This window comes from Anas acuta, chromosome 11 (genome assembly GCF_963932015.1).
Source record: "Anas acuta chromosome 11, bAnaAcu1.1, whole genome shotgun sequence".
Lineage (NCBI taxonomy): Eukaryota > Metazoa > Chordata > Aves > Anseriformes > Anatidae > Anas > Anas acuta.
In genome coordinates, this window is record NC_088989.1 from 8139588 (window position 1) to 8160123 (window position 20536).

Genomic DNA, 20536 nt, shown 5'->3' on the forward strand with positions numbered 1-20536 from the left:
TTCTGTTGCAAAGCAAGTGCACATAATGCAGTCACCAAATCTCATTCCATTTATGAGAAACATTCACACACACAACCTTTCAGGAAGCAGTCTTTACGTTTTCCCTGTGGTGGTATTGTAACCAAATGCCATTTACTGGTGCTTTTCTCACATCACCTCCCGCTAAGCCTCAGCCCCAGTTCCCACATTTCTGCTCACAGGAGGCACTGGGAACAGGGCAGGGACAGCCAAACCCAGGCAGCACAGCGTGATACGTTTCCCATTCTGGGGCTACAGGGGGATCAGGAATCATGCAAGCACCACTGAGCCTACTATGCTAAAGGACAATTTCATATATTAAGCTCATACCTTTTTAATTCTCAGAAGAACCACATCCAAGTGGGTGTAGAGCCACCACTAATGCCCCTTCTGCTCTGTCAACAGCCTTCTCAGACTACACTTTCAGACTGTTTGGCTGCTGTTGTAACCAGGATCTTATTAATACCACCTGAAAAGTTCTGGCCACAAAGCTGTCTCAGCTGAACACACAAGTTTTGCTAGTTTCCCCTCTCCAAGCTTTTAAATGATTGCTTTCAAAATAAAAATAAATGAAAAATGTATAAACTTGATGAAGACAAATATCTTCTGGTTAGTCTCATGCAACCTTTGTTACATTTAAAAAAAGGCACAGGCTGTAGAAAAACAAGTCTGAAAAACTTTCATCTCAATTATGCAGTCAAAAGCTTTCAAAAAAAAAAAAAAGAATGAATTTTGTTAATTAAAAATTTATAGAACTCTTACATGTCACCGTTCTGTACAGTTGTTTCTCCTGCTGGGATGCAATATCTATGTTTGAAAACCTTTACATAACTTCTGAATTTTTCCATCTAGCTCCAGTGAACTAATATAATCTATCCACATAGTCATCTATGTCCCAGTGCACATACTTGTGGTGAACTGTGAAAGCTGCATGGGGATAGTTTTAAAGTTTTATTTAATATTTTATCATGGTTTTGGTTGATGTTTGCTTGTCCCCTCCAATCCTAGCTGCTGGCACATGGAAATTTTAACTTTTCAATTACCAGTAGATGAAATTTTCTGGCTTATTTTCCTCTGCAGCTGATATATTCTTTTCTAAATATATGTCGATAATTTTTCTATTCCGCATCCCTTCCCTAGGAGACTGATAGCCTTCGTGCACGGTAGTTTTAAAATAATAATATTTTATTTTTGCTACTTGGATAGACAGATTGTAACATTCTTTTCTTCAAATGGCTAATCTACGTTATTTGATAATTACCTAGTAAAATATAAGTAATTCTCCTATATCATTATGTGGATTTTCAAATAATTTAATTTGGTGTTTTTATTTTTCTAATGCATCTGTCTTTGAAAAAATTTAAGTAAAACATCTATGTGCTATGAAAACCGTAAGCCAATAAAACTCATCTCTCCATCCATTCTTCAGTCTGCTGTAATTGAAGCACAGTTTCCCAGATTAATAGATGCAATATCACTATTTAATCCTCTCCTCAGTGACAGGGTATAATGATCTGATGAACATGCTACTTAATGGACTACCTCAAAGTATTCAAATACCATGGTGATGAACATAGGCTAGAAAACTACAGAAAATATACTAGAACAGAATAAGAATTAAGAAATAAATCTGCACATAAGGAACAAGATTTATTCAGAGACGTATGGGGCTTTTTCTTTCCCATAAGCTTTTCTAGTTTTAAGTCCTTTATTAATATTTTTATTGTTCCCATAGCTTCACATGAATGCACTGGAATTGTATGAGGAATAATCTAAATTATCTTGCAGAGCGAGGTTGATGTCTCCCACAAATTAATATTAGCTCAGTAACTTGGCAGATTGTGTGTATAAATCACCAAAGATACATGGTGCCTCCCTGTTTCAGTATAAATATAATTTACCATGAATTTATTACTTATATTAAAATGCACCATCACACTGTAGCAATTATTTATTTGTTTTTAATTTCAATAGGGCAGAAATTAATTTGCCAGCTGTACAGGCTCCTTGAGCGATAGCTGGCCAGGGGGCTGTAGGAGCTCCTGGAAGATGTCTTCCTTCAGCCCACCCGAGCCCTGGTTGTAGTGCCTCTCCACTGGGATACAGTCCCCAAACACAAGGGGTACCCAGCTTCTGCTGGAGTCACACTCACCGTCTTCAACCTGCAAATATCACAGCATGTGGGGGCTTATCAGATGAACAGAGAGCCATTAACACCAGCACGAACCTGCATTTATACCGGAGCGTCACCAATGCAGAGCAATGTTCAAGGACAAAGATTTCACATGCCACTTTTTTCTACTTTTTTTTTTTTAAGGAAAGGATAAAAAAAAAAAAAAAAGAAAGTTGTATACTGTTTCAAAAAATAACTGTTGGAATCAGCACATATGTGCCCTAAACTATACCTGCAGCATTCTTTTCAGGAGGAAAAGAATTGCCACCTTGCTCAGCCCGGGGACGCTGGACAAGGCAGGCATTGAGCACATCGAGCTTAGGGGCACGGACAGGTACCATGAGCTCTGATTCAGTGAAATGCAAGCACAACCAGTGTTCACGTGGAAGTAACCAGGCATCTGTTCAAATGTCTTTCCCTAGCTTTCTGGTTTCCTCTGACTTGCGAAGGTCTTCAGAGACCTGAAGGTCACAGCTTTGGCCTCTAGTTTGAGGACTCTTCATTCCCTGAGCAAAAGCAAAGTGCTGATTTCTTGGGGAAAAAAAAAGGACTATGCTAGAAAACATCTTATGCAAACTGTTAGTTTTGTACATTGTCAAATTACTAAATTTGCAGGCAATTAGCACCTAGAAAACTATCTAAAGAAGCAAATTTAATAAACACACAAAAACCACCGCTGCTGGAAATGGGTATTTTGCAGGCAAAACTGGTATCTAAAAAGACTAAAAATGCTCTCTCAGGAACAAATGCTCTATGAAGTGGTAAGTTTTTCCTAGAGAACTGTTCTAACCTGAATCATTTTGATGCATTTTGGAACATAATATATACATGCAGGTCAAACTTAAAGAACGAGAGACTTCTTTGAAAAGCAGTGGTTTTGACAGAGACTTCAGGTCACATGAATTCCCAGCACGATGCTGTAGCCAGACACTGACAAATTCTTTGGAGATATAAGCAGCCAGCTATCATTTAGGATGAAAATAGTGTTTTGACTGTTCAACATATGTATGAGATTATTGCCAGGCTATTGTTACTATCCCACTATGCAAACCTTTTCTAAAAAGGAAATTGAAAAAGAAGACATTTCAGAAAAAGCAGCATTGCATTAATGAATTGGGGTCAAGAAAATACAGATTTCTTACAAAGCAGGTATGACTTTGCCCCTGTTGCCTTCCAGGTTCCTAATTATTTTCTAATTTCCATCCTAGACTTGATGAGTCATTTTTTGGTTTAACTCGATTCATCTAGGATCAATGCTAAGAACACAGGGAGGAGACAGCTGCAGCCCAGCAAAGACATCAAATCCAGTGGCTGGAATGTGAAATTGTATCATATAGGGGCAGAAATCAGCACTGACCTAGCAGAAGGGGAACGAACCACTGCAACATTACATATAAGGCTATCATGGAGCTATTGTAAAGTCAGTCTGTAGATATAAAAAAAAAAAAAAAGTGTTTATGCAAAGGACAAACGTCAGAAAGGAATTCTTGGCTTGGAAATCACTGGGTAATGCCTATCCTACAAAGTGAATCAGACTACGCAATGCTTCCAGTATCCCTAGAACTTATGGAAACAGGAAGATCACAGAATTACAGCTCAGGTTGGAAGGGATCATAAAGAGCACCCAGTTCCCAGCCCCTGCTATGGGCAGGGATACCACCCACCAGAGCAGGATCCCAGGGCCCCATCCAGCCTGGCCTTAAATGCTTCCAGGGATGGGGCATCCACAGCTTCTCCAGGCAGCCTGTGCCAGTAAATAAAAAAAAAAGCGACACAGCTTACGGCCTGGCATTCATACCTATGTGGATCCTGCCACCTAACCCAAGTCAAAAGTATGCTTAAGTCAAAATTATTTATCAAAAGAAAAAAAACAAAAACAAACAAAACAACGGCAACAACAAAGCAAGCAAATGAACAAACCAACAAACAAAAACACCCTCCATGGATATAAGATTGAACTTCTTGGAAGCACTGCAAAATTCTGATGTAAGCCAAACCCCCAAAACATTATTGTTCTAGAGAGGGAAACAGTGAATTACCAACATCCTTACATCTCAATCAAGTACCCAGTTAACTTTGTTTTTAATTACTGATGAGATTAAGACCATCAGGACTGATTTAATATACAAACAGTGCAGAATCCCTTCAGGTTTTGATTGTTCCTGTATAAAATTATAAAAGGACATACAAAATAAAGTCTTTACACCCAGACACTAATCAAAAACAGATGAGAGTTTATGTAATGAAAATCAAATCATTATAAACATTTTGTAAACCACAGCTCATAAGAAAAACTTTTTTTTCTTTTACACATTCCCAATCAGCTCGTCAGTATACGCACACACTGCGCAGTGTAGAGCTCCTACCCAAGCACTGCCGGGTGTCTTAGCTTCTGGTTCAGCCTCTATTTAACTAAAAGGAGATACCCATCAGTTTCAGCAGACACTGTATCACTTCCCATGTGTCTTATCCTTACATACTTCACTTATAAAATATCCACCGCTTTCCCCCTGACAAGCTCAGAGGACTTCTCAGAGATAAGTGAGAATCCATTTTACTGATAGGAGAAGCAAGACAGGGAGCAGGGAGGAGACTTGAGGTCCAGGTCCCAGTGCGGGAAGGAACCTTACCCCTATTGGCAACTGCACCTCCACTGAAACAGGGCCAAGCACAGGGCACCAAAGGCTGGTCCTCAATGCACTGACTCAGGTTAAACACTCTTGTATTATACTTTTAAAATAAAAAAGCATGAGCAAAAAAAAAAATAATAATGTAAGGAGATGGGAAAAATATTTTCAAGTCATTGCTCTTGAAGTTGCCAGTTTAGAGCAGTGTATAGGTGATCTGTAAAACGTACTACCAATAAATGAACAGGGATAACCTGTAACCTAGAGCATTCAAGTTAGAAACCCTCAGTCAGTTCACAACAGGACTATTCTGGTATGGCTACATCTTCATGGTGCTTTCTCAACATAATCTCCACTTTTGAAAAAACATATATATATCTGTTCACTGTTCCAGGAACTAAAAACCTAAAAAAAACCCACCAACAACATACCAAAATAAATAAATAAATAAATAAATAAAAACAAGGCTTTCTAACTACAGAGGTAATAAAAGGCAGCTATCTTATCATTAACCTCGTCCTTTCCTACCCAGTAGAATGTATTTGAAGAATCAGCATTTTAGCCAAGTTTATTAATAGAATAAAAACATGCTTTGCAATTTGTTTTTTATTTTAGTAACTAAAACACATAATTATACTAATTTACTTGCAAAAATGGAAATCGTAGTGGTTTCCAAATCCTCTGCTTATTAAAAATACCATAAGCACTTCACAGCTTTAGAGTCATTTTGTTATAAATAACTGTGTTTAATTTATTTGGTAGATATACAGGCAATGATAAACTGCTTAAACATAGCCATGGGTATAAGGTTATGAAAAGTTACTGTCAATAAAGTATCTGGAATATGATTCAATATGCATAGTCATGCTATTTGCAAACAGACAGAGGGCAGAGATTAAGCTGTACAGCCGGCCTGGCATACAATTTATCAGTGATTCAACAGCAAATGCTTGATGTGGAATATGGGTGGGAATGGAGGCAATTACTTCTTGTCTTCAGTGTCTGCATGAAGGTGAAGTCTGAGAAATAGGGTTGTGTCGTACTGCAGAAACATAAGATGAGCTTTCACAAAAATGTTCAGAGACATAAGAATTGCTTTTTGCCAGCCCGTATATATTTGGTAAGTTAAAATAATGATAACCCCAAGTTTTATTTCCAGTAACAGATGCAGCCTGAGGGCAACAGTACAAGTTGTCTTCTGTCTTACTACGCTGTTTACCAGTCTCCATGCTGATCTCCATCTGCTTGGCCCTTCCAGTAAGGCTCTCTTTAGGTTTTAATTTGTGCCTTTCAGTCAAGCTTCTCACAAGCTGGAAAACAGACAAAGAAAATCCCCCCCACTACCATGGGTTCAGGACCTGAGCAGTCCCACCAGGCAGCCAGCTCGTGTGCCTGGATTACATAACCCAGAGCTACAGGTTAATAAGGAGGCTCATGAGCTCAAGGACTTCACAAACAAGTGGTCCTAAATGGGAACTCACTTCCCAAGATGGAAAGGAGTCGGGAAGAGATACCTAGCTCTTTTCTGCATTGAATTAGCTGAGGTAATGTCTCAAAGTGTTCCCTAATTCTTCCATGCCAAGCACACAGCCATCCTTTGGTGAATCCATTAGCAAAAAGCACATCCAGGACCCAGGCACCACTTCTCGTGGAGATACAACCTAAGGACTTGGGAACATGAGAAATGTCCCTCTGGGTCAGACCAACAGTCTATGACTCTGCAGCTTTTTTATTTGTGACACTTCAGCTTCTAAGCACTAGTTTTCATTGTGCCTCCTACAGGTTAAAATAAATGTTGCTTTTCCTACCTGAGCTGCATTCATGGAAAGTTAATATCTGCTCCTTTGGAAAGGGGGCAAGAACAGCCCACTATTCACATATGTAGCTGAAAACGTCTAACATCAAGGCTAAAATTAAACCACGAACAAAAAGACAAGAAATAAGTGCTGTCCATAAGAAGGAAAAAAATATTATTATCACAGCCTACTAGAATCATACATTTAATTGCAAGAAGTTTGAAAACACCTTAACAATTCATAACAGATCACATTAAGGTAGCACATTTCATACAACTCATATTTCTCATCTCATAAAAAGACGATTCTGTCACAAACCTCTTTTGATCAGAGAACAATGGCTTGAACAGAAACATCTTCCGGGGCTGTTTGTCCATATAATTAGAAAACTTAACTCAATTTTCAGTCAGCTGCATTTAGGAATAAAACTTGTGTCCCTGTTCTACTGGTTGAATAAAACTTGTGTCCCTGTTCTACTGGTTAATGACTCAGATTATCTTTGCAAAAATATTCTGAGGAAAGGCTGTTAATAGGTTAACCCACTCTGTAATACGTTACGTAATTGGTAACCCCAATGGTTCTAGGTATGGCATGATATCATTTGTTGAAATCAAATGTAGAGACCAAGAGATAATTGGGATTGATTACAGTATTCAACAAAATACGAACAAACACAAACAATGTAAGGTCAAAGAGGAAGGAAAAAAAAAAAAGCTTTTTCTAACTAGGCTATGAAGTCACACAGAAGTAGAAAAAATCTATTCTGGGTTGTGAAAGATCACGTTTTTGTCTAAGAAGCATTTTCTGCTGCTACAATTGCACAACTCTCTCTGTGGTACAGCAGTATCATTTTGTACCTGTAACAGGGGTGCTATTTATTATATTTTATTGACTTGAATTTTATTTATTTTTACCCACACAGATTTTAAGCACAGCCAATTCACTGCAGTGAGAAAAAAATATGTATGTATGTGCTGCTCCAGGTGATTCTCCAGGGTATAGAACTGGTAACATTTAAGCATATCAGCCATGCTCAATGGCCAAAGGAAGGTATCAAACAACGCAAGAAAGAGTGGCCCAAGACAAAACTCTTGCACATGCTCTCCAATTTCAGTACCATTTTTAGAATAACCATATACCCTATGATATCAACTAAAGGATTTATTCTCTGTACAGGAATTTAACTACATACGCAGGTCTTTCAAATCTCTCTAGAATGGGCTAAGCTCAGTTTGACCTATGTTTGGTTAGGTCAAGAGAGTAATATGTCTTGAGCGTAAGGCAAGGATAATTATTTCTTATGAGCACTGTTTTTATCCAGATTCCCAAGAACCCGCACTTCGGTTACACAAGCAATCAAAACCTACAGTTAAGCAGAACAGAGAATAAACCCGTCTCTAGCCAGCTTCAAACAGCTACAGGGCAACTCAGCGAGACCTGTCTATCACTGGGGGGAGTCCTTCCACACAGGTATAATCTTCCTTCTGTCAATGTAAATTCTCAGATAGTAACACTTCAGCTAAACAGAAAAAAAAAAAAGAGGATGTTCTGCATTATAAGAGATTTATGGCAGTTTCACTACAGCAGCATGATTAAGACCAGTAAACCTACATTCGTAATTTTGCCAGGCAGCTTCTGTCCCACTACCATGCTGCTCCAGGAGTAACGTGCTCAAAGGATGACCACAACCACCCACAGACTAACACAGTAACTAGTTACCAGCTGGCTTCTGCAAACCCAGAGGCATCAGAAGTTTGTATTTTCAGGGACTGTTTAAGCATAAACTTGAGCAAGGCACATAATCAGCATAAGGATTTCTTGAGTAAGTTGACCAGAAGCTATCATCCCCTTCTCCCCCCTTATCTGGCTGCTGAACAGAGAGTTTTCCTCTTGGAGAGCCAAACACCAGTGACCTATTTCTGATTAAGATAGCAGAGATACTAGACACATTTCATCCACGCCATATCACATAGAACATAGTCCGAAATGACAGAGATTGGGAGAGGAAACATAACTTAGGTTTCTAATGCTGGAATCAGACCAATGAACTTACTCCAGATTTATAGCAGCGTAACTACAAATGAAATTGGACCGTTATCTCTGGTTTTATAGCCAGAGAGTGGTGCAGCAGGTACAGGGCCAGCTGCCACAGACTGTATTTGTTAGGGAGGGCTTATTTCCCCTCATAAACCATATGAACCAATTTCACTAGTCAGAAAATAATTATATGGGTTTGCATACTTCAAAAGCCTGTGGAAAAAATGATACGTTTGCTGTCAATTTAGAATTTGAGTCTATTGTTTTACTTTGTTTTGCTCAGAGTATAAAGCCATTACATGACTAAAATTAAATAAAACGGTTTCCTTGAGAGCTGTTAAAAATATTCTAATGTATTTGTCTTACAGCTTCATTAATCCATTTCTAATTCATTCTGCAGGTTTACTCAACAGCTGTGCCTGATGTAAACTACAAATCTGGATAAAATTAAAGCTGCCATACCTCTAAATCACTTTATTTTCAAAGACTTAAAATCTTCTGCTTTTTCAAATCATAGTTACAGGTTATTCTACCTATAGGCAAGAAAAAGGTTATTTTTATTTTTTTTTTATTTTTTTTTTGTAAGAGAAGAACAAACAAGCCCGAATACTAGAGTTTAAGAGTGAATTTAATTTAGTACCAAGTACAGGAAGTACTCTGTCCTACTATTCCTTTTTTTAGGTAGAGATCAGTATTCATTTTTAAGTTTCCATGTGCAGCATTGCAACACAACTGGAACTACCACTTTATTTTTATTTATAGTGTTGTAGCAGCTATGACAACCTGCAGTTTCTCTTAGAAAAAACTAGATTTCAAAGAAAAGTGCAAAGTAGCTGTAACTAACATTGCTTATAGCAAAGATGCTTTATCTGTAACAAACACCTATTCTTCTTGCTGCTTAAGTAAATAATAATAATAGCAATAATAGCAATAATAGCAATAATAATAATAATAATAATAATAATAATAATAATAATAATAATAATAATAATAATAATAATAATAATAATAATAATAATAATAATAAAGGAGCCTTAGTAATGTAACATCTTCTAAATAAAAGGAAATGTTAACTTTCAAGCGTTGGTGGTTATTCCCAACACTGCAGTACCCAGACTAGAAATCCACTTTGGACTCACCATCCAATAGTGTCTAGGGGTGCAAGTGCTCGAGTGATGAGTTTAGGTAGTTCATTATGAATTGTATCCCGGCACCCTTCAGGCTCTGCTGTAGTATTATTGTATGGCAGAGCTCCTTTCCGATTTAGGAAATGTTACACTAATTGAGTATGCAGGCACACGCTCTCCCCATCTCTGATTAATTAGCACCACTCTAGCTCTTCACATCAATCTTGTGAAAACCACTGTGACTGATCTTGTCTCACTTGGAGCTGAAAATTACTTTGCCAATAGCATAACATAATACTTCAGTATAAACAACAACAAAGACGGGGCTCTTTGGTGGCCCCATGATCGTTCCTTTTATGTTGCACATCTCTACGGTGCTTTTGAAGACAAAGGACAAGACTTTACAGACAAATGCAAGTCAGAAAAATTAAGATAGGATACTGAATGCCCTTTATTTTTACAGTGGTGTCTCTGATCAAAAGCAGTGGCATTTTTTGCAATCCCTGTTTTGACAAGATCGCTTCAAAGGTCACTACTGTCTTCCCTCCCTTCCTTGGGAGGGAGTAAAGTCCCATTTAGGAAAGCATTCAGAAGCTTCAGGCATTGAAGAGTAACTCCTGAAGGATGACTGCTAATGCGTGACATAGCCAGACTACACAGCATGACCCAGAGCCACTCTGCTGTGTTTTCCTTTCTTAAACTTTGGGAAAAGACTTTCTTTCCCTTGCCCAGCAGCCATTTTGAACACACGCAAAGGAACAACATGAATTGCAAAATGTTTTTTCTCACATTGTCTTTTGCTACTGATGAGTCAAACGGTTGAGCCAGGAAATGTCAGCAAGACGGAGATGAAGGCTGATGATTTCAGGGCAGAAGTGAAGTTTTCAGGCAGAATTTCCCTATTGGACCAGGCTGCTTTTATCACGTGTATCGCAACTCCCAGGCTAGCCTAAGGCTGCGCAGCTTGGCTCCCAGCGTTCCCAACTCCCGGCCCCATTGTTTTACACATTCAGCCTTCTCTCATCAGCCCAGATTTCACAGGCCATATTGTCTTGCTCTGAATTCACTTACTAGTTTTAACCCAGAATTTACTAAGCTCCTTAAGCTGTATGTTTCTGAACAAACCCGCAAGAAAGGTTTTGCAGCTAATACCAGCCTTTCTCTAATCTCTTCAGAGCAGTGCAGCCTTCCAGCTGAGTGTCCTTCTATTACATAGGCTTGTGCTCTAGGATAAAAAATACAACAATTCAAAGGAAATGAGAACTACCCCAGTTCTTTCACCACCACATTTTAGCAGCAATAACTTGGAGTTGCTGCATGGCTCCCTGCATGAGGAGACGTGAAGGAACAGCAGACCAGTGGGAACAACAGCAGTCCTTGCTGGTTCACGAGCACCAGGTTAGTTCTGCGCCTGCAAGCCATCTCCCTCCCCTTGGTCCTGGTGGGAAGCAGCTCATGCAGCGGAGAGGACGTGCACTCTGCCTGCAGTGCTGCAAAAGCAAACAGAGCTCTCTCCCGAAGAGGTGGCCAGATCTCAGCAGCAAGGTTGTCGCTGTGGTCCTGTTTGTGCTTGTTTTGGCTGCCTCTCTTGCTAAGAAGTCAAAGGAGAAGTCCTACCTACCTTTTCTAGTTGTAGAAACAGGGTGAGAAACAGATTTCCCATTAAGTTGAAACTGAAAAGATTTTAAAACCAGCCATTACCAAAAGGTTTACAAAGGCTGAGATTTTAAAAGTGTCCTGAGGGAAGCAAAGAACCTCTCAGAAATTAATGGGAATTAAATGTCCAAAAGCCATGGGCAATTCTGAAAATCCTATCCAAGTATCTAATACTTCTATCTGCCAGAGACACTAACATTTAAAACAAAAGTGATTTTATCACTGGCTAAGAATCAGTTTAAGTAAAAGAATTATAAAATATTAAACCAATTAGTCTGTTTGACAACTTGACATTGATTCTTCCCAGATGATGAGAAGGCTGCAGGATGGCAGGAAATAGTACAGCCATGATATAAAATGAGAAGAAACTTCGGAGAAGTCTCAGAAATCTGTAGGTCAGAGCTCAGACCTATGTGTGATGAAATTGGCATTTCTTCGTATTCAGCAAGTATAATGTAGGTATTTATTACCTAAGCATAAGATTTATGATCCCCTTAACTACTTGTTAACTTACTTGGACATGCTTAGGTTTTATAAATGGCATGATAGCTAATCACTTTTCTGGTGCTTCTATCTTCTTTTCTGTCACCTAAAACAAAGGTCTCGTATTTGCAGTAAGGCTCTTTTAAAGTAGCACATACTAACCTTTCTTACAGCTTTTTCTTATATAACCAGCTCCAGCAGATTACTCACCCAAGGAAGAGAAACTTGTTCAGCTTGTATAAAGCCAAGCCATGCCAATTTGAGTGGTACAGGAAATTTAAATTTAAGCTTCATTTTACATGGGAGAAAAAAAAAAACAAAAAAACACAACAACACAACACAACATTTCAGAGCTATATAAAAGGTCACATCGGTAAACAACAGGGACCCAGAGACACAACTGTTAAGTGTTTCCTATGCAATGTAGCACATAGCATTTCTAAAAGAAAAGGAAAAATGGTGACATTAAGAAACACGTTTCCTGCTACTTCAAACGCTGTGGTTAAAATCAGCCTTGCTTCCTTATTTGACCTACGAAATTAAGCTATGTGCATTCCAACCCACACACGCACATTTCCATACAGTCATGGTTTATACAAAAATGCCTCGTCTGCTGTTAGGAACGACTTGCCTACAATTGGTTTCATCGGGACCCGAAGCAGGATCATAACCAGCCCTGCCCGCCAATGAGAAAATGCCAAAGCAGCATTTTACCACAATTCCCCAGGCCTCTATTTTCGACTACTGTGACGTTATAACTAAGAAGATTCAATTAAACAGATTCTTTAGGCTTACTCATCCAGCATTTTATGAACCATCTCACCTCTTATCAGGCTAAACCAGATATTTATTATAACAATAAGGAGATTTCATACTAATGTTTCACATTCACTGAAGCCCAGAGATATTAAACAAGATCATTTACCGCTGTCTGCTGCCATTTAAAGAACTGCATTCAGAAAACGTGAGGTGTTCAAAGGTTAATTTGGATTAATGTCAATGGATTTTGCTTCCTTCTCCCAATCCTTGACTCTTATACTTCCCCGAGGCCATGTAGGCCTTTTCAGCTCATGGGGAACAGAGCCCGGATACACAGGGATGGAAACGACTCTGCCTTTGCTAGAGCTGTACTGCTCTCCCCAGCCTGGCCCAGCCAGGCCTTCCACACAGGCTTTAAGCAGTGCCTGAATTTTCAAGATATTCAGGCTGAGTGAAGCAGAGGAGACTTCTAGATTTCTTTATTAGCCCTTGACCTGGATCCCCTGCTGCTCCCTGTCACTGCTCCCAGTGCACCCAATGGGGCTCAGTCCAGGACCATTTCCACACAACACCCTCTTCCACTGCTCTTCCTCTCCCTGTGCTACAGGAGACTCAAGGGATTACTACAGCCTTCAGTACTGGTGACTGCTGTCATTGCCTTTTCCTCGCAGAGAGGAGTCATGGGGAGGCTCCCAGTCGACTTTTTGAGGCCACTGCTCCTGGAAGCCAACAGACTGCTCTGCACAGAGCTTTGTGCCAAGGCTGGCCAGGCTACAGGCTGCAGCTCTTGAACCAGTGTTCAACCCACAGAAATGGCAAAGGGTTAAAAAACAAACAACAAAACAACCAACGAACCAAACAAACAAGTTTGGCCAGCAAACAAACTAAAAACCTACCCCATGCAGCACATGTGTGAGCAACCATCAGCAGATGCTAACAGAGTGCAAGCAGGCAAGGACCAAGAAACACATGATGAAAAGAATTACACTAAAATCGGACTCCAAATAAGGAATGAATATGAAACTATGCAAAGTTTAATATGGAATTTCTTTGTTTCCTTGTCTTTGGAGAAAGGTGGACTAACAATATACAATGGGCCAGATAATGAGAAAGCCAGATGGCTGAATCTTGTGGAATTTGGGAAATGAGAAATGAGAGTGCACGGAATGAGTGTACAGAAAGGGAAAAGCAACAGTATTTTAAAACCACTCTGCAGTGGAAGACAAATTTTAACATATTAAAACCATATGCCTTTTCTTCCTAAAACAGTACCAGTCATTAGGACCTTGAATTTAAATCATGCTTTAAGTACTAGTTTGTTACTGCCATAAAGACCAAGTGTCCCTGCCCTACGAAGACACTATGTCCATGCAAACCAATTGCTACCTTTATTTTTATTTTCCTTTTCCTAAATCATTTAATGTCACTGTTACTTTCTTCCTTTCAAACAAAAAAAAATCAATGCATAAGCATCCATACTATTGTTTGTCCCACTGTATCTTGCTTGTTAGCAAGGCTCCTGTTGGCACAGCAGTTATTTATGGGACATAGCACATTCTTCCCTGTTTCCTCCAGCTGCTCAGCCACAGCACTGCAAACAGGCTGCAGGAAGGCTTTTATTCACAGAAGTCAGATTCAGTTTAAAAATAAGCTGCATTTTACTACCAGAACACATAACTGGTTTACAATGGCAATTAAACATTGTATTTAATAACAAATAAACAGAAATGTTTTCCTAAGTTAGCACTGGTAATTAAGTAAGAGTTTCTTCCATGGGACATATTCTGGGTCAGGCTGCCTGTATGGCAGCACAAGATCGTCACCATCATCATTTTACAGCTCCCAGAGCTCACTAGATTAATCGCAACAGAGAGGTAACCAAATGGCTCCCCCTGCTCGCTCTGCACCCTGCGGCACCACGCTATCCAAATCCTGCAGGTGCAGCAGCACAGAGCACCACCAACCGCAATGGGGAGGAGTGGTGCAAAAGAGGCAAAACAAATTCCTTCACGAACAAAGGTCGGTTCTGGCTCAAAAGCTGGTTTCATAAATGACGAGCGTAGCTGTGGAGATCATGGAAGGAAGCCGGGGCAATACCAAGGATTTCTGTTTTGCAGGGAGAGCTGCTACACAGCAGGGTGCAGGAAAGGATGCGTTTGTCTGCCCAGTGCATAAATTGCTTTGGTGGCTCCTGAAGTGCTTAAACCATGGAAGTGTCCTCAGACAGCAATGCAAATTACACCAGTATGCGAGCACTGTCCCACTGTGACGATTGCAAAAGAAATTCATGTTCAAGCCCTTTTCCTGAGCTAGTGAGCAGTGAAACAAGCCTCACTTTTGCAGGGAATGGAAAGCAGAAAGCAGGCATTTAAGTCACTTATCTGGCTAAGAGGGTAATTCCATAGTACAGAAAACATAATGCGGATGTGGTAGCAAAATTGCATGGCATTAATATTATCAGTATAGTGTGACCTACACACCTCCATCAGCACTGGGCTTCCATGGGTTCGGTGCTCTAAAAGCACACAAAAGGTAAACTCTGGTACAAAAACAACCTCTGCAGAAGGAAGTGCAAGCGTGATGCCCTCTGTAAGGTATTACGCCTTTATTTAGTGGTGTTTGTCTTTTAGAAGGCAAGAAATGAATGCTGACTTCATGAAGTATCTAAAAAAAAACAAAGCAAAAACAGATTCTCTGTTCCAAAGCCTTTCTCTACCCTATTTAGAAAGTCTCTTCTCCTTCTTGCAGAAATGCCATAGTATAAATCTAGGGGAGCAAGACACGTCTCACGGTCCAGGAAAGAGCTCAGCCAGCACAGCGGCTCAACCACCATGTATTCCAAGCCCATTATTTTTCATTCTTAACTTAACCATCAAATACTTTCCAATGCCAGAGAGCATTTACTGCCAGAGAGCTATTTTCTGCTTTGCACTCATCGTTCAAATAAACAAGAGAGGAGGAAAAGAAAAGAAGAAATAAAGAGGTTAGCATAAGGTTCTGGAACTTCAGAAACCAGCAAGAATACGATAGGCTATTTCTTAAATCATGTTATCTAAAAATCGTAACACATTTTAGTGGTTGGTGGTTTTTTTTTGTTGTTGTTGTTTGGTTTTTGTTTGTTTGTTTGACTTTGGTTGGTTGGTTTGCAATTAACAGAAAGCAAGGATTCTCCTTGATGAGCTGACCATGGAATACAACGAACCAAGAACACGCTGGAGGCACAGCTCAAAAGATTACACTCCACTTCCCCTGGAACTGGTTCTCAGTAAGTCTTGGCCCCCAGTTAGATTCAGCTAACAGCCTCTTTAATAAAACCACAATTTCTCCCGACTCTGCAATCCTGAAGACCTTCAATAACAGCACTTTTCTCTTCAAATCATTCAGTACATGTCCTCCAATCCTGACCTCACACTTCATCATCAAGGGCATCCACTTTGACTAAAATTGCGAGTCTAAACTTGGCAGATAGTAGGGATTTGGCTCCAGTACTCAATCATGCTATTCTACTGTATGGGCCGAGAAAAAAGGCATAGCAAAATTATTTATTATCTATAGAACAAAGAGGGAAGTTTCAGTCTTGGCTCCTGTCTAGTCGCCTACAGTCCTCAACTCCCAGAACAGTAAGAAGAAGAAAAACACCAGGTCCTCCGAGCACATACAGTATCAGTTGAATATCAGCCCACATCAGTGTGCATTGCATGTTCTTAGGTTACTTTTGGTACCTCAGATGCCTATACAAAATTTAAAGATTCAGTAGAAAGTTCAAAACGTTTTGCATGGCACAACTGTGAATAATTGTTTATTTAATTCCATCACTTCTTTTCCTTAGAGCCCCTAATATCGTCCCTATCTGAAGGTCTTACCTTCTTTGTAACCAATGGTTAAACCCATTACTCTCAATGCTGACTAAACTCTAGATCTACTCCCAACCCATTTTCTTAGGAATGTTGTTTTTACATAAGGAGTTGGTTGTCTTAGCCATTCATTGTCCCCAAAAAAACATGAAGTTCAAATACCATAAGCTCAATAACAAACTTCAAATTAGACAATGAACTAAACTCATTCATCTAAAAAAAATGGTAAAAGCGTAAAACAACTTACAAATTACTATCATCACCTCAAATCATTAATTGTGGCTAGTAATTTAAAACAGGAATGTTATCTATTTTCATCCTGAAGAAATTTAGAAGCCACGGTTTCCTGTTAGAGGGTGGTGTCCAAAACTGCTCAATAGAGGTCTGCAAAAGTAATCTTTCTAGTTCTGTTTGAAAAGAAATGCTTGGAGCTTTTCCCATTAAAAAAGGAAACAGGCTTGTCTAAAGTGCAAAATCTTTATATTCTTCAAAGAATACAAGCAACTAAACAACTTCAACCTTTCTGGGGGGAGTCAGGGAAGAGAAGGGAAGTGCTCGTGAGATGACTGGGTTTTTATCTTGATGCCATAAGTAGACTTAAATATGCAGTCTGACTAATATTTGTTTAACTCAGAGCTTCACTAAAGTAATTAGTTTAATATACAGCACATTTAGATGGCAGAACAGCAGGAATGTTCTGTTTTAAATACAACAATGAAATGAAACTTTCCCAAATAACTCCTAATCTTTAAAGATAAAACTGCTATTTAGGTTCACACTAGCGGAATACAAAATGGTTTCCTGAGATATTCTGGATGGTAACTACATGTTATAAAGGAGCTGCTAGACAAGAGCCATTTTTTATTTTAAATTACCCCAGCCAGTCACCTCTCTGCATTCAGAGGTTTCTTGTGTTGCTATTTGTTCTCATTTTAAACGCTGTAGGTAGTTTTCATCACTCTGATGCTGCTCTTCGGAAATACACAATGCTGCCGCCCGGCATGGAAGACAGCCCCAAGCCTGAGAAGCAGCCACCACCTCTACGGTCCTAGAGGAACCTGCTGCTCAAGCACAGAAGGATCAGTTCACGTATGCAGGTGTCTGAGATGGGATGAACCCCTTGAAGAACCTTCCCAATGGGGAGGGGGACAGAGTTATAGGATTTCACCTCTAAGTACAAGCTCTAGATTTGCAAAACATCTGAGTTCACAGTTTCTGTGCACAGGCTAAAAAGGTTTTTCCTTTCACAGAAGCACATATACCTAAGACCTACGTGGTGCAATTCAGGTTTCTCATGAACTGTCCTCTCCCAGTTTGTGCTTCTTTCTACATGAAAAAAAGTACACATTTTCTGCCAGTCACCAGCTCACCCAAGGGACAAAGGACACCGCAACACATTCACACCACTAAATAGAGGAGACCAGGTCTTCTGCAATTAAATAAACAAAAAGAAAAGAGGGGAAAAAAAAGAGACAGAGAAGAAGAAGGAGACTACCTCTGTAGGGTGTAAAATGACTAAAAGAAAAGCTAATGTGTGCCCAGGAAGAGGGCCAGCCATAGCTGAGAAGTATAATCTGGAACTTGGAATCAGGGGTACTTTTACTGCCAAACATATGTCAGGAGCGGTTTCAGTGACTGTCTGCCTGTTCTTTTATAGGAGCCAGCTAAAAAAGGCACTCAGGTCCGTGCAAATATTCTTCCAGTATTGACCTAGAGACTGCAAAGCAAAGGGATTACTCCATTTGCATGAAGACTGTGTTTGAAGCAGTTATGAAAAACGGCTGCAAAGAAATTCTAATCTGCTGATGTATTTATAGCTGAAACATGGCTTGCAAATAAGAATTCCAGAACATAAAAAAGGAGTCTTACAAACAAGGACAATTCCATACATTTCATATGATTTCATAAAGACAACGGCACCATAAAAATGAATTGTAAAACTGGTGACAAAGACAACCGATTAGTTCATCATCTTCATTTCCTGCTATGGCAAAATTTTTCTCCGGAGTGTATTCAAAAGCACATTCTAGATCTTAACAAAATTAGTTAACCCTGTGACTGTGTGTGACATAGCAAGAATAAATGGTCTCTTTGCACACAAATAGTTTAACCATTCAAGGAAGAAGAAAAAAAAAAAAAAGTAAAGATATTGCTTGCCATTGATCTCTTTTTGCTAGGAAATCCCAAAATGCACAATTCTGAGACACCGCAGCTGCCAGAAAGTCTGTTCAGGTTACAGAGCCAGCCCATTTCACAAGGTTACAAGAAGCATGACAGAGGACATCAAGACAGCAAAGGACTTTAAAGGGCTCCAGTGAATGCTACATCTAAAATTCTCAGAAAGCAATTTATTGAAAATTAATCATTTTAATCAAGTGGTCAGATGGCTGCATCTATCTTCAACCCATTACACCTAGGAGGGATTCTACTCACTAAACAAGTCTAGACAACCTCTAAAAATCCCTGCATTGTGCAATGGCCCTTCCTGGCCTCCTGGTCCGCAGAGGTGATAAGTCCACCTCTAGTCCCCTGGTTTTCTGTTCTTCCACCCCTTCTATGTCACTGTGTTATTCTGGGGAACAAGCCAAGGATCAAACAGCGAATGTCTTTAACTACCTCACCTATGAGCATCTTACTGATCTTCCTTGCATTGCTTCAGCCTCCTCAGCACAGCTATGTGAAAAAACATTATCTAACAAAGGGATTGGACGAGGTTTCTGTTCACTAGTGCGATGCACAGAAGATGCCTCCAGCACGCTCTCCAAAGACATGAGACTCATTAGCCTTTGTGCTACTTCTCTAGGGTTCTCTGGGGTCCTGCCCTTTCAGCAGGACCTGTGAGATTAATGAAATGTGGTCTGTAGTCCACAGCTCTTCCCTTAAGCAAAAGCTGCAAAGGGAAGTGCCCGGTCCTGCCCGAATCTGAGTGAATAGGAAATGCAACTGCGTCACTGAGAGGGAAAAGACAATGCTGGATACCTTCTCATCACTGCATTTGTGACAGAACTCTGATACATCTTCATCAGCTTTCCACCACACAGAGAAACGATTTGGAGTATTCTGGCAGTCCTGTAAACAACACAGTTCTAACATTTTGGGGTTTACTGTGACAAAGAAAAGCTTGAAGACAGGCAGCTAAAAGAAGTTAAAGGTATTTACAAAAGAGGTATGTCTGGGATATTTCTGTTGTCAGCCTTCATTTAAATCCCTAGACAGCATTAAATAGCAGGCATTCCAGTATGTAAAAAATACATACAGGATATGAATGTTTCTCCTAAGCGTGTAAAGGGTTCACACACTCTTTCTTAAAAAGAACATTCTTGCTGTCTTTGATGTTGTAAATCTTATTATGTAAAACAGTCTGTTGTGTAAAATAAATGATGGTGCATGATCCTGCAAGAAGCTTAGTACCCGTAAGTCGTTTTAAAGCCATGCTTGTAAAGGGCACTGAGCATCAAGCAAATTTCTACTGTGCTAGTTGGTTGCTGAATGAAAAACCTCTTGAGAATGAAAATTAATGTAAACACAACTTGACCAAATCACAAGGCAGCAAGCTCAGTAAAAAGCTTGTGTTCAAGAAAAACTGCACAGAATTTTACTTCCTGAGGAAAGATCCAAGCTACTGGTAAGACTGCTGCTCTACAAAACTGATGCAGTAAGAAACTAGCACACCATTAGCTTGCACTGTAATCATTAAAGACCTCAGCAAGAAGATGTGAGTGAAGATGTGGTGAACACATGCATTATATGAAGTCACTGCCAAAAGGAGCTCCCAAGTTGAGCATCATTCAGCTCTATCAACATCTGTTTGATGACTAAAATGACAGATATTGAATTCCAGACGCGTGGATGCTGGTGGCAAAACTTCCACTGGTGTACAGAGGACCAGTACAACTTAGTGGGCTATCAGAAAAGCCTTTAAAGAAAGTGCTATATTGCCTGTGAAAAGCAATGGATTGATTTCACTCGCAGGTGATGCTGAGCTTAGAAAACAAGCTGTTGAGTG

The 20536-nt window shown here is 39.7% G+C and overlaps 1 protein-coding gene across 3 annotated transcripts in view; it reads right to left on the reverse strand.

The window, feature by feature from the left end:
- PTPRG (protein tyrosine phosphatase receptor type G) overlaps positions 1 to 20536 on the reverse strand; it is a 398462-nt gene that overhangs the window by 239494 nt on the left and 138432 nt on the right. The window contains exon 1 of one of the 3 annotated variants that reach the window (XM_068694011.1): positions 349 to 366. The exons of the other annotated variants lie outside the window; for them this stretch is intronic. The gene's annotated coding sequence lies outside the window, so the exon portion shown is untranslated. Of the gene's footprint in view, positions 1 to 348; positions 367 to 20536 lie in introns of those variants that run through there. 3 annotated transcript variants of the gene reach the window in all.